The sequence below is a fragment of the Cupressus sempervirens genome, chromosome 3 (genome assembly GCF_028749045.1).
Source record: "Cupressus sempervirens isolate cs-2001-9-10 chromosome 3, ASM2874904v1, whole genome shotgun sequence".
Lineage (NCBI taxonomy): Eukaryota > Viridiplantae > Streptophyta > Pinopsida > Cupressales > Cupressaceae > Cupressus > Cupressus sempervirens.
In genome coordinates, this window is record NC_143120.1 from 615,966,951 (window position 1) to 615,980,759 (window position 13,809).

A 13,809-nucleotide genomic window follows, 5' to 3' on the forward strand; every position below is an offset into this window, starting at 1 on the left:
GTAATCAGATTTAGGTGTCTACAACTTCAACATCAATCTAAAATTGTTGTTCAATCTCAACACCACTCAACAAAATTCTAGCCCTATCTCAAGGTTTTTTTTATCCTTTCTAAAACTCCATTTTTGTGTGGGGTGTATGGGGTTTAGTTACATCTCTCAATCACAATCCTCATTCAACCTATCAAATTCTACTGAACATAATTCACCACAATTTTCAATCCGCAAACACTTAATTTATTTATCAATCTAATTTTCAACAAAGGATTTAAATTTCTTAGACTGATTAAAGAAAATTAGACTTGCTTATGAGGAAATAAAAAATGTTACTCAACCATAACCATAAATATGAATGAAATAAAGTATACATATCTATAAATTTAAGAAATATTAAGTAGACCAAAAATATTTGAATGAATATAATCCAAAACCCTAAAAGACCTATGAGACCTCGAGCAAAAAGAAACATGGTGTTGTTTACAATAAAAATATATTTTTAAAGAAATCAAACCCCATTTTATGATCATCAAGTCCTTCAACAAGACTCTTATTTTGAGGGATCCAAGACCCTTAACACAAATGAGACCAAGTCTTTGATGCGATAACATTATTTTCTTAGCTTTGAGCTTCATCCCCAAATAATTTGCACCCTTAGGTACCCACAAATCATGACCATAAAATGTAGAAACAATAATATTCTTCTCCATTTGGTTTGATGGTGAGGATGAAGAATCTAAAGTCCTTTCCTTGAACTTTACATAAGTACTCTCACATTGAACCATGCATACATCCATCTTATATAAGGTGCTCATATTAACACCCTTAGAAAGGTGCCAATATTAACATCCTTAGAAAGGACCACAAATATTCTTGTCATTTTTCATCCAACACTTGTGAAAACAACTTTTAAACCTAGGTCACCAAGATTATTGACCAAAAGTTGATTCTGTACCAAAAAAGGGTACATAGTACACCATTGATCTCCTTCATTCTACCATTAGGGAATATGATATCAAATTATCTATGTACAACATCATTCAAGTGGGAGTTATCACCCAAATACACCTTCTCACCATCAAAATCTTCATTATTTTAAAATCAATCTCTTTGAAATGTCATGCGGAAAGAAGCACCTAAATCAATAAAGAACACATCTTCTAATGCATGTGTTTCAAAGGCTATAACAAAAGTATATAGTTTGTATTGAGAGATTTTTTTAGTCATAATAAGAGAAATCCATATTATCTTTATTTTTCTTCTCCTCTTTTCATAGTTTTAGAGGTGACCAAGTTTGTCAAAGTTCCCACATTTTTCCTTTGAATTTTTACTAAGAGATTTAGATCTCCCTAGCATCTTGGATTCACCCATCTTGTCTTTCTTCTTTCTTTGCTCCATTATTCTACCATTAGTAAGTAGGGATTCTTTAGTCATCTAAAAATATTTTCTTCACATCTCTCTAGATAATAGAGAACTAACCACATCCTCCAATTTGAAATTGGTTATTTTTCTTTCGATGGCTATAACATGGTGATCCCACAAGTTTGAAAAATAACATAACAAAAGAATACGTTTATATTGATCATCAATCTTATCGCCAACATATCCAATTGATAAACTAGCATATTAAATGCATTCAAATGATTAGCAATAGACCCTCCTTCCTCCATCCATAGAGACTGAAAATTCTCTCTAGAATAAATTATTTGCTAAGGATTTATCATGATAAATATCACCAAGCTTCTTCCAAATGTTAGTTTTGATTAAGTATAAATAGGTTTTGAAAGGACCCAAAACCTTTTACAAAGAGCAAAGCATAGTATCAAAAAAAGTCCAAGAGAAACTATGCATCAACACCAAACATAAAAACTAACTAGAAAAAAATGCCCTACAATAACAGGTAGGTAATAAAGACAAAAAAAAGACAACAACAAGACAACTATAAAGTCTTTAGTAGGTCAACATCCTGATCAACCAAAACATTCATGTTCATAGTAGAATCTCTCAACTCATTGATCTCTTTATCATCCATGACCTCTATCTTCTTTGAGTTTTCCCTTGTGTGCTTATTGGGGCCATGATCATCCTTCTTGTCCTTTGTACCTTGGTTCTTTCTCCCTTTCTCTAGCTTATCCAATCAAACCTTTATATTTTTAGCAATAACTTTCAGAATGGAACAACTCTAGTCAGCTATCTTTTTCAGTACATTCTTAGTGCCCTCAACTTTATTGTCCAAAATATCAATCTTCTTATACATCTCCTTTACCATTTGATCCACATCTTTGGTTTTAACTTCAAGAGGTGGAACTCTTTTCGTAATGTTAGTGACCTCTTCAGCATTCCTAATCACATCCAAGAGCTTATCCAGATGCTGGCCTAAAGTCTTCTCACCCTTATTGGTTTTTCATAGATGATCAAAATTTCTTATGATATCTTGCATTTTCTCCTTCATAGTGTTAATGTCTCTCTTCATCACACCTAGGTTTTTGAAGACACCCGTCATATACCCATGTTCATCTAGAACAAAGCTCTGATTTAGGTTATCCTCATCCAGGTCCATTTTATCTTTCTTTGCATCAAAATATTTATTATCTTTGTCCTTAGCACCCCCTTGAGGCATAATATTCTTGCCTCTCATATCCTTCCCCTTCTTTTGAATCAGGGGATTCTCATATGAGGGGATGTTCATGCACCTCTTAGTTTTCTGCATTTTTTTTCTATTTTTAATTTTTCTACCAATTGTTCCTGTGATATTTTTCCCCCTTACTCTTCTTCCCTTTTTCCTCCCCAGTCTCCTTATCAGTTCTAGTCTTCATCTCATATTCCCACTCATTTTTTTTCTTCCAAACATTAGTTGTAGTCATCTCTTAATGGGAATTCTAGAGCATTCAATCAACCAAAACAATCCTTATCAAAGCCTTTTATTTTATTTTTTAATCTATTTTTTCCCACTCATGGTGCAATGAATCTTGGAATTTCATTGAAGAAATCATACCAGCATATATCTATCTATAAGCATGTCATACATTTTGAGTTTATACAACTCATTTATTTGTTTTCATTAAATTTACCCATCTCTATTTTCTTAGATGTTCTTGTAGTCCTCTACGTAAATCACATTGAAATTAGATCAACATAAAAAAATGTTCTACTCAAGAACATAACAAAGCTGGTTAGACTCTAATACCAATTAAAAGGAAGCCATGTGCAAAATAACACTTCCATATGCTAAATATAAAAGAGAGATGATGCAAAAATTTCTTAAAAACCCTTAAACTATCATAAATTAGATAAAGACATGAAAAATTATATTTAAGAAAATAAACTCATAACACCAAATATATGTGCATAAACCAAAAAATGCACAATTGTATTATTAGAAACAACAATAATTATAATACAATGTCTTGAGTTAATGCTTGTCAAGATTAAATACAATAACAAAAAAATCTAGAAAATATTCCACACATAAATTCTCCTTAGAAGATATCAAACCTAACATCATAAAATACACTAAGTAGCTATATATTTATAGTGCTCAATATAAGTGGAAAGATCTCATGGTTTCCAAAACTATCTATAAAACTAAAGAGGTGTGTGGTGTTAACATTGATAAACCAATGAAACATCGGCCATAGAAAATTCTAGTGCAACAAAACATAACTCAACCACCGTGGTGACCATTTGATATGGAACATCTACCTCACACCACTTGTCAGGAGCGAGTTCCACCATAAATATCAATTGCCAAATGTTAACACTCTATGACTGTTCAACCAAACTAGTAATTGACATAATCATAATAGAAAAATATCATAGATCCAACATAGCTACTTATGATAGTAGCTCCTTATTAGGGATTTCAAAGTGGGTGTACAAATAAATAAGTAATAAAATTAACATGTTTGGACTCAAATTTTGAGACAACCTAATCCAATAGTTTTCTATATAATTCTTTGAAGTACATGTCATCCATTTTTAAAATGCGTTCTTTTAACATACTTTGAATGTACATATGGGTAAGTGCACAAAGATGTGGTAACAAAAAGGGGGGTTAAGACGCAACATTTTCTTCTTCTTCTAAAATCAGAAATTTCTAAACTTTGAAAAGAAATTCAGGTTAATTAGACTCAAAATTTTAAGATATGATAAAAAAAAGTTGTAGTCCTTTAAATCTAGTTTCTAAAATACTAATTTAATTTTTTAAATGATGGAGTCTAAGATCCTCAAATAGGGGGCACAAACAAAGTAGTACTATTTTTTAGTAAAAACATAATATAGCATCATGTGTGCTCCTCCTAAATTGCTATTTTTTTTGAAATTCTTTAACTGCTTTGTTCAAAAGTTATCTAGCACCATGTCATTTATCTTAGAATTTTTTATCTATTTTTCTAATGTATATTTTATTCTTATGAATTTTGAAAGTGGACACATCTTGAAAACATGAAAAAATCATGTGCCCACCCTGGAAACAATTGAAAACTAATTTAATTTTTTTAAAAAAAAAAGTGTGTAGAATGGAATCTAGTTTCTTAAAAAAAAGATTTTTTCAAAATTTGATGAACATGCCAAAATCTAACCCCCAAATACTACGCATTGGTTTTTGATAAAAATTGGACATGCATTCAAAGGAATCAAAATTGAAAAGCTTAACATAGTCTAAATTCAAATTAAATTACATGGCTAGATATTTAACATAGAGATCTACAATAACATGTAACCTAATTGTATCAATATTCAACCACAATGAAACCTTATGAAGGGCACGCAATAATTTATATGTATTTTTGGTATGTTTTCTGGAAAAGGATCTCAAATGTGTTTGAGTCCACCAAGCGTTTGGGTTGGATCTCAAAGGCAAATCCAAGCCTCACGTTTTATGAAATATAATGCATTAAGAAGCATGATCAACCTAAAGTATGAGCACACTATAGAATGAGCTTTCTCTATACAAAATAGGGTGATAAAACAATAGGGTGCTCATGTTATAGGGTGCTTGTGCTATCTAATAAATTTTCAAGGATCAAGTGAAGAAGAAAGAGATAGATAGAGAGAGAGAGAGAGAGAGAGAGAGAGAGAGAGAGAGAGAGAGAGAGAGAGAGAGAGAGAGAGAGAGAGGAATTCATGTTTTTATATAGCATAGTTGTGTTATATGGAGATCACACTAAATAGTGCTCATGCTATATTAAAAAAAAGTTTATAATAAAGTCATTATACTAGTTAGGAAGGCCCACATTTTATGTTTTACTAGTTGTTCTTTGTAGTATATCAGATATAGAAACTAGCTTTTTATGGTATTAAAGACCACAAAGTCCATATTCTATCAATTTGCACCATTATTTAAAGTACTAATCCATATTGAAGTGGGAAAGTCAACCATGATCACTTGAAGTAAGTTTTATCTTTTTTAAAAGGGTAAATGTGAGTATAAAGTCTTTTCTATTATAATTTTACACATTTTAATATATTTTAATTGTAATATGACAAATTCAATTATCTATTTAAATTTTAATATTTACATTTTAATGATTTGATATGTAGAAATCATCATTATGCCAAGGAAAAAAGAAAAAATCAAACACTAGAAGAGTATGAGAGAGATTTGGCAATTAAAAGGGATATAATGAGACTATTTTGTGAACACAAAAGATTTCACTCCATTAATGAAGAATTGTCTTTGGATGAGGAACATGTACCATCAATAGAAAGAAAGAGAGAATTGTAAAATTATAAAGAAGAATAAAATGAATAAGAGTCTCATGTTCAACATGATATTTGAATTCTGAAGCTATCGATACACCATCTATGATTTCTCAAGTTGAATGTATACTGGATTCACATCATCATATCATGTTGAAGGCACATCATGGTCTATGTATGATGGTGTACACATGCCCTTAAGTCATGTTGAATGAGTGGACAATCAAAATTTTTGCAAGTCATCATGCTTGAATGGTAAATACATAATTTATGGTGGTGTGTATGATTTATCAAATTTTTAACATATGGAGAGTAAATTAAATTGGTAATGAAATAGTAGATTTTGGAAAATATAAGATTGTAGAAATGCTCTAAAAGATGGAAAAGAGGGTAAAAAATGTGATTTAGTGATTGAAAATATTCTAGTGTAAGAGTTCATGAACATTCTTCATGAAAACATTATTTACATGAGTATATAAGTCAAATACATAGGGGTGAATTATTGGATTCACAATTCAAGTTGAGCAAGGACACATTCCCACTAGATACTATTATTTTATTTGTTGACTTCACAGAGAACTATAAACTAAAACGGAAAAATGAGGTCAAGAAAAGTATTATAATTATAATTTTTTTTTCTTTCATATTTATTCATATAAAATTCATCCATTCATCTTCTAGTAGAAAGGAGGATATGAATATATTGAGCGAATGCCATTTTTACATTAGTTATGATCACTCACATTATACAAAGTTTGTACATGGTTTCTTTAAACTATTTTCTTGTGATTTGGCTAATAGAGACATATGATATTATCAAAACATCATCTGGTCAAAAAATTGTGTATCACAATTCAAGAATGCTCAGATATTTTATTGGTTGAGAATGATGCATAAGACCACTAGTATTCAATATATGTAGAATTTCATAGAAGCTATTCTTAGAAAGGGAGAGAACAATGGTGCTAATGCATGTATCAAAAGAGCCTTGTTCAATGAAGAATTAAAGTGCAAAGGTAGAGAAACATTTTTATATGTGATAAGTGTCACCGAGTGGTGTAGTATTGTTGGTCCTAACTATCAATGAGAGAGGGTGAACTAGTATGTTCAATTATGTTGGTTAATGTAGCTATCTTGGTTGCACACCTTTTTACCATATTATTTATAATCAAAGCAATAATAAAAGAAATATAGAAAAAAAATACAAGATCACACAAAGATGCATGCATCAATGACACATATATTTATATGTGGAAACCTCAGGGTGAAAATAATGGTGGCAGTAATATACCGACTAGCATTTCCTTGCAAGTAAAAGGGTACCTTGTTAAAGGATTAAAATAGTTCCTTCTAAGAAATCATCCTAATAGGAATGTACATAATCTATTAGGATTACAATAGCCTATTAAGACTACCTCATTGGAGGATTTTAATCCCTTTCTAAGATACATCTCAATAGAGGATTTCAAAAACTTGTTACAAGTCTTCCCTATCAAAGGATTACAATAGTTGCAATAATAAGAAATAAAACTAAAGATTAGATCTAAAGATGTGGCACAAATTTCCTTGTAGATCCACTATGTTTCTTCATGAATATGGTTTGATCTCCTTCCTTTATTTTGGCTTAACTCAATAAATTATCTCTATTCACTACCTCTATCATGTGCTTAGAGTGCCAATATTCTGCTACACTCTATTCTCTTTGTTCTTTTCTTCCTTCCATAGATATTTTATCAACATAGAAACAATAATGAAAAAAACTTCAAAATAAATTCTAAGTGATCTTAAATCAACTCATCCATTCCATGCATCAAGACCATAGAATTATCTTGCACTAAACATGAATTTGAAATTTGAAATGTATAGTGAGATTATTCACAAAATACTTCTAACTACCTATACATACATACCTAATTGTGTAGATCTGCCTATCCACCCATAAATCTACATATAGACTTAAGTCCTTGCTTCCTTTTATCACATCCTTTACTTCTCTTTGTCTACATATCACGTTGCTATTAGACCTTCTCTTGGTTTTTTCATATCAAGGGTGACTCAAATATGACCATCAAGCTTCCACACCTATTTCCTACCATAGGCTGGAGTGTGTGTTTTCTTCTTTCATGACTAGTATGCTAGTCTACCAATTGTTGCATTCTCTTGCAACACTTTAGAAGTATTCTTATTAACTAGTTGCTAATGAATGACAAAAATTTAGTACTTTTTCATTTCTTGAGTCTACTTCTCACCATTTTTCAGCCAATCATAGGCTAGTAACTAGTTTAGTAAAAAAATCTCCCCCTTTGGCATTGATGAAAAAACCTCTATACTTGGAAGTAAACCTACATGTTAACAAGACTTACGTATCTTTATTTGTTTATGAATTCCAATCTTTTCTTTACCTTTGTATGGCCTTAGACTTTATTTTAGATCCTTGTTCTGTAATCTTTGCAACATTCCTTTTGCACTACTTTTTCTCATTATCTACAAGCTCCTCCTAAGTTACCTTGAGTTATCTCCCCATGTTGTTTTGTCTTTGTCTCCCCCTTTGGTTAATATTGATAATCTCAACCTTTGGTTCACCTTCATGTCTCTTACCACTCTTTGGTTATCTCTAGTTACCTCTTCCTATAATCATTTCTCCATTAACTCCTTTTTTTTTCCATGTCCTCCCAAAAGTTCTCTCCCCCTTTTTGTCATCAATGAGAAAGGGTATAAAGGATTAGCCATGGATCAAGTATGCCCCACATTTATATGCTTCTCCTCCTTCAATTGTAGGGTCTTGGGGAATTACCTTACTATATTCAATAGAGTCTCCTATGAATCTTTCAATTGAGTGAGAGCTAATACTACACTCCTAAGTTCTGCTAGTTTCTTGGCAAGTGCATCCTTTATTTCTAGTAATGGCTTGGCTAACTAAACATCTAAATACTTGAGATGTTCATTGATGATCTCACTTAGAGGTGATATGAAACATTGAAGTTCTATAAGCTAGATCACTTGCTTCTCTTGCAATTCACTTAGTCGATGTACCAGGTACATGATATCTTAGGTCTTTGTAATATACTCTGAGGCTAATCAAATAAGTGGATTAGAGTCCTATGCTACTTGATCAAGCTCTTGTTGATTTTTCTCTCTCCTTTTCTCTAAATTACCTATTAAGGTGTGTGATGTGCTAGGCTTTTGAATATGGGGGTTATATCTTTAAGTGTTCCTGACATCTCATGATTCATCTCTTAATAAAGTCACCCCCCTTGCTTATCTTTAACAAGACTTATCTACTTAACAATTTTTTTTGTTGGAACTTGTTGTTCTAGGAGTTGTGTAATCTTATATCCTTTATCATAGAGATTATCTATGGAAACTTTTATTTGGATAATCAGATCATCTTCTTTATTATATTGGGCTTCTAGTGCCAATTGTTTGAATTTTTTTGGGCCTTCACCAATGTACTTGTCCTCTCATTCCTCTTGTTGTTCAATTTCATCAATTTGTATATCTTCATTAGTCTTGTATATTTGTGTAGTTATTTATTATTTATCTAACCTAAGTTCTTTCCCATCTCATATTCTCTCTTAATTTTTTTATAATTTTTTTATTGCTTCTTTAATGTTAGCATCATATAGTTCTCATTAATCTTTAGATGTGGATGATTCTACTAGTTTTGGGGATTCTTGTCTCCTCTACTCCAATTTTTTTTGCTAGACTCCTCTAAATATCTCTTCCTATTTTCTTTTCTTTTCTCCAGTTTCTTGACACTCCTTTTTCCTTTAGATAGTGTCTTAGATGGTCTAAGTTTTAATAGGAGTCTTTTCTTTCTAAGATGGTGGAATATCATATTGCCTTTGCTAATTATTTGTCTCTTTAATCAATTCTTCCTCTTGTGTTTCTTGTCCTATCATATCATCTCGAATCTCCATCACAAGTAATTTTTGATATGATGTCATATTATTAGCCGCTTTCTCTTCTATTAACTTTCAACCTTGTTCATCATTTTGTGGTTCATCTATGACACTAGTCACACTTTGAACTCTTTCTCATTTTACATCTTTTGGACTTGTGTCCATCATCATGACATCAACAATATGTGGATTCCCTTCACCAACATGATTATCATCTTTCTTTTGTCTTTCCACTTCTAGTGGTGCCTTGCTATATTTTTCTTATTGAAATTTTCCACTTTCTTTAGGCTCCATGTTTAGATCTTGACTAATCTAATTCTTTTACTAGGTTGGTGTAGCACACTCCTCTATTGTATTCTTCTTTGAAATTTATGTCTCTATTATGTGGGTTATTTCCTTATTCTTTTCTTTGTCTTGTAACACTTTCTTTGGAGCTTTCTTCTTCTTTAAGCTAGTTTCTTCTTGGTTGTATAGATTTACCCAAAATTTTCTAGCATTCTAAAATGCTTCTTTCTTCTAACATGTAGCTATCAATATTACACAAGCTGATGTGTCTAAATTATTTTTACAAGAACTTCAACCATTCCAGTTGTTCTATTTTCATCTAGGTTAGGGCTTATTTTAGCTAGAACATCATCTAACATGTTCATGCACTTGATTATTCCTTTCAAATAGATTTCACTAATCATGTTGTAAAGTTTTTTGGGAACCATTGAAATAGTTCTTCAACCTTTCCAAGTGTTTTATTAAACACTTATTATTACCAATGCAACATTTAGAATCTAGCCTTGGTAAAATTTGAAAATCTATTCTTCAAAGTATTGTAATTTCCATTATTCTTAATATCATCAATAATATTTTTCAATGTATGTTTCTTACCTTCCTTGGGGGATTTGAGACTCTATGCCTCTATTTCCTCTTTAGATTGTTCTTCCTTCAATGGAGTTGGAGGCTTCTTCTAATCCTTCTTAGAGGTTTTCCTCTTGTAAGTTTCTACTGTTGGAGGTTTAATAGTAACATGAGTCCTCTTGTTGATGGTCTCTAATTCTAGCTCTAGTTTAGGTGAAGATTCACCTTGAGGCTCCATCTTTATACTTTCATCTCCTCTTTTCACTTATTTTCCTTTCTCACCCTTCTAGGCACTTTTGTTTGTGCCCTACTATTTTTTTTTCTTCTCCTATGCAACTACCTCTTGTAGCTTATTCAATTCTTTTATTTTCTTCTTAGCTATCCTAAATCATTTTTGTTCTTGGTCAATAGGCATTTATAATAGTTGGTTGATATGTTCTATGGTTGAGCTCTCTTTAACCTCATAGGGGAACTTGATCAACCAATGAGTTCATAGTTTAATCACTTGGACTATGCACCTATCTATGTTGGCTAAGAAACAAATATATCTTCTATGGTCTATGATCAAGTTTAGGAGTATCCTTCTTCTCCTTTGATTATATGACTAAAAATTATTAAAGTACTTGTCGAGTGAGTTAGGATCACTGCTATCCAACCTATTGCACATGCTCATTATTTGAGCTATAATGCTATTTCTGGACTTTCACTAGAATGTCACAAATCTAGGAAATTCTACCTTGAACTAGAAGAATAAATATACCAATATTGAACCATACTTGAATATGTGTGCACTATTATCCCTCTTTGTTTTTCTCAAATTCTCTATCATTTGTGTACATATAGCCACCCACTTAGATTAATCTTGGGTACTCAATTATAATCTAATGTGCTACATACATGACTCCACTAGACACACTATTTATTATACTTGATTGGTATAGCCTCTAGGAAATAATCCTTACAAAAAATTGTACCTTCTCATTTGTAACGTCTTTTAATGGACAAATTCTACCATTATGATGATATCCATTTAGCTCTATCACTTTAGTTGGCTTGTAATTCTTAATTTTTAACATATTTCTAGTTCTAATGAAATTTATAACCTTCTCAATCAACTCATTTTTAATCTATTAGGGTTTATCAAGAAAAAATAATTCATCATGCACTCTACTTAGCATGAATCTCACCTACTCATCCTTAAAGAAATTTGGGATATCCATCACAAAGGCTAGGGTTGTCTCCTCAAAGTCTTCATATCATATCTTCTAATGATTATTGACACAAAACTCGTCATATTTTGACCTAATTTCTTTGTCTCATAGTTTTATGATCTTTTGCCTCAAATAATCACTTACAACATTGACCATTAACATGTTACCTAGGAGTGAGGATAGGGTTCTTGTCATGTCTCTTTCATCTACCTTTTCCAAGATAGGTTCATAAACAAGTGGATTATTCTCCTTTCTATGAACTAGTTCAATATCATATAGATCAGAGTAATCTTCTTGTTCTATTATAAGGTCAAAAGCTAAAATGAATTATTTTATGCTCTTCATTATACTAGACTAGTTCTAGGGTTTCTAGTCACTTCTCTTTTATATTCACAAAAATATTTCTCTTTTGATAGTTAGGGTTTTACAAATATAAGCTCTTAAGATCTCAAGATTGCAACAAGTGATATTTGTTGAATATTTTTTCTGTTAATAGATCCATCTAAAAAGTAATGTTGAGGTTCTAACAATAATCTCATCTCTTACCTATCTCCTCTCTTATGTAATTAATTCTTTCTAAAATCATGTCCAATGGTCAAGTTTTAGGGATGACCTATTTTATCTATATAGGTTAGGCATTTTACACTAGGTGATCACTTTTTGGTCTTTTCAAAGTACTTCCCTTTGTGACCTACTAATTCAAATGTGGGAACTAGTGCAAGACTCACTTTGGTTGCATAACTCCTTAAGACTTTTGGTCTTGATTATATTGGGAAGTTTTACCATTATTTGATGAGATCACAACCTCTCCATATTTTAATTCTATATCTTCTTACTTCTTCTTAGTCCACACCTTGGAAAATTCCTTGTTGACTTTCTCAATATCAATGGCCTTATCTTTTCCTTTGTTGCCATTTTGTTAATTCTTGTGTTTTCATTTGATCCAATGTCCTTGGTGATATGAATAGTCTTATGACATTGATAAAATGTAATTCTTGTAAGTTCCATGGTCCAATTTTGTTTATGCGACCTATCTTCAATTTGCAGTGAGATGCTAGGTGACTATCATTACTACAGGTGAAGAAAATATGTGTCACCACTTGTTTCTCCAAGTGTCTCCTTGCCTTTAAAGATGACATATATGATCAAGCTTTTGATCCAAAAACTTTGGTATTATTACCATACCTATTGCAAAGGAAACAATAACCTTTTTCTCTTTCCTCATTTGTAAGATCTCTGCACTCATGTGCACTATGTCCATACCAATGACAAATATTGCAATATCCTCTATAAGCATGGTGAATATAGGGTACTACTTACCTATTCCAACATAAATTTTCCTTGTGTCCTATTAGATCATTAAAAAAATAGGTTTTTTTGATGACATACCTCTCTTTGGTGTCCTTTTGTTCTTTTTGGAGTTTGATTCTTTTCCTCTTGAAGACTCTCCTTTTTAAGTTGTGTTGATTCCTTTAGTTCTAGACCATTTGTGTCTATGGTATTCCTTTGAGATTTTATTTTCTCCTCTACCTTCTTGGTGCTTTTATTTGACATCTCCAGTCTTTCATTTTCTTCTCTAGTTTTCTTCATACCACTCCCTATTTGACAAACTTGCTCTTCTAGTTGTTTGGCTTCTTCATTTAGAGACTGCTCAATCTTATTATGATAGTGTTCTTGTATGATACTATTTTATTTTCTAATATACCAATGTTCTTCTTCCATCATGGTCATTTATTCTTCCTTTTATTTTAGAAAATCTTTTACTTGTTGTTTAGCCTGCTGAGCCAGTTTGAGTTCTTCATAGGCTTAATCTCTTTGAAGGATGGTTTCCTTTCTCATCTCATGTTTCACTCATTCCTACTACTGCATGTTCTTATTCCCTTTTCAATGTTTTGATCCTTTTAGTTAACTTATCATTCTCATGCATTAGTTTTGAGATTGATTATTTCAATTCTTTAGAACCACTTCATTCTTCAAGTTTCTCTATTAGATCTTGGCATTCTCCCAACTTCTTCATCAACTTCTTCCTTTTAACACTTCTCTTAGATTTTATTTAAGGTATCCAATAGTGTCCATGGTTTCATCAAGTTTCATATTTTATTTCATTTCTTACATTTGATCTTCCCTCAAGGTTTCAGGCTTGTGGTTGTTAG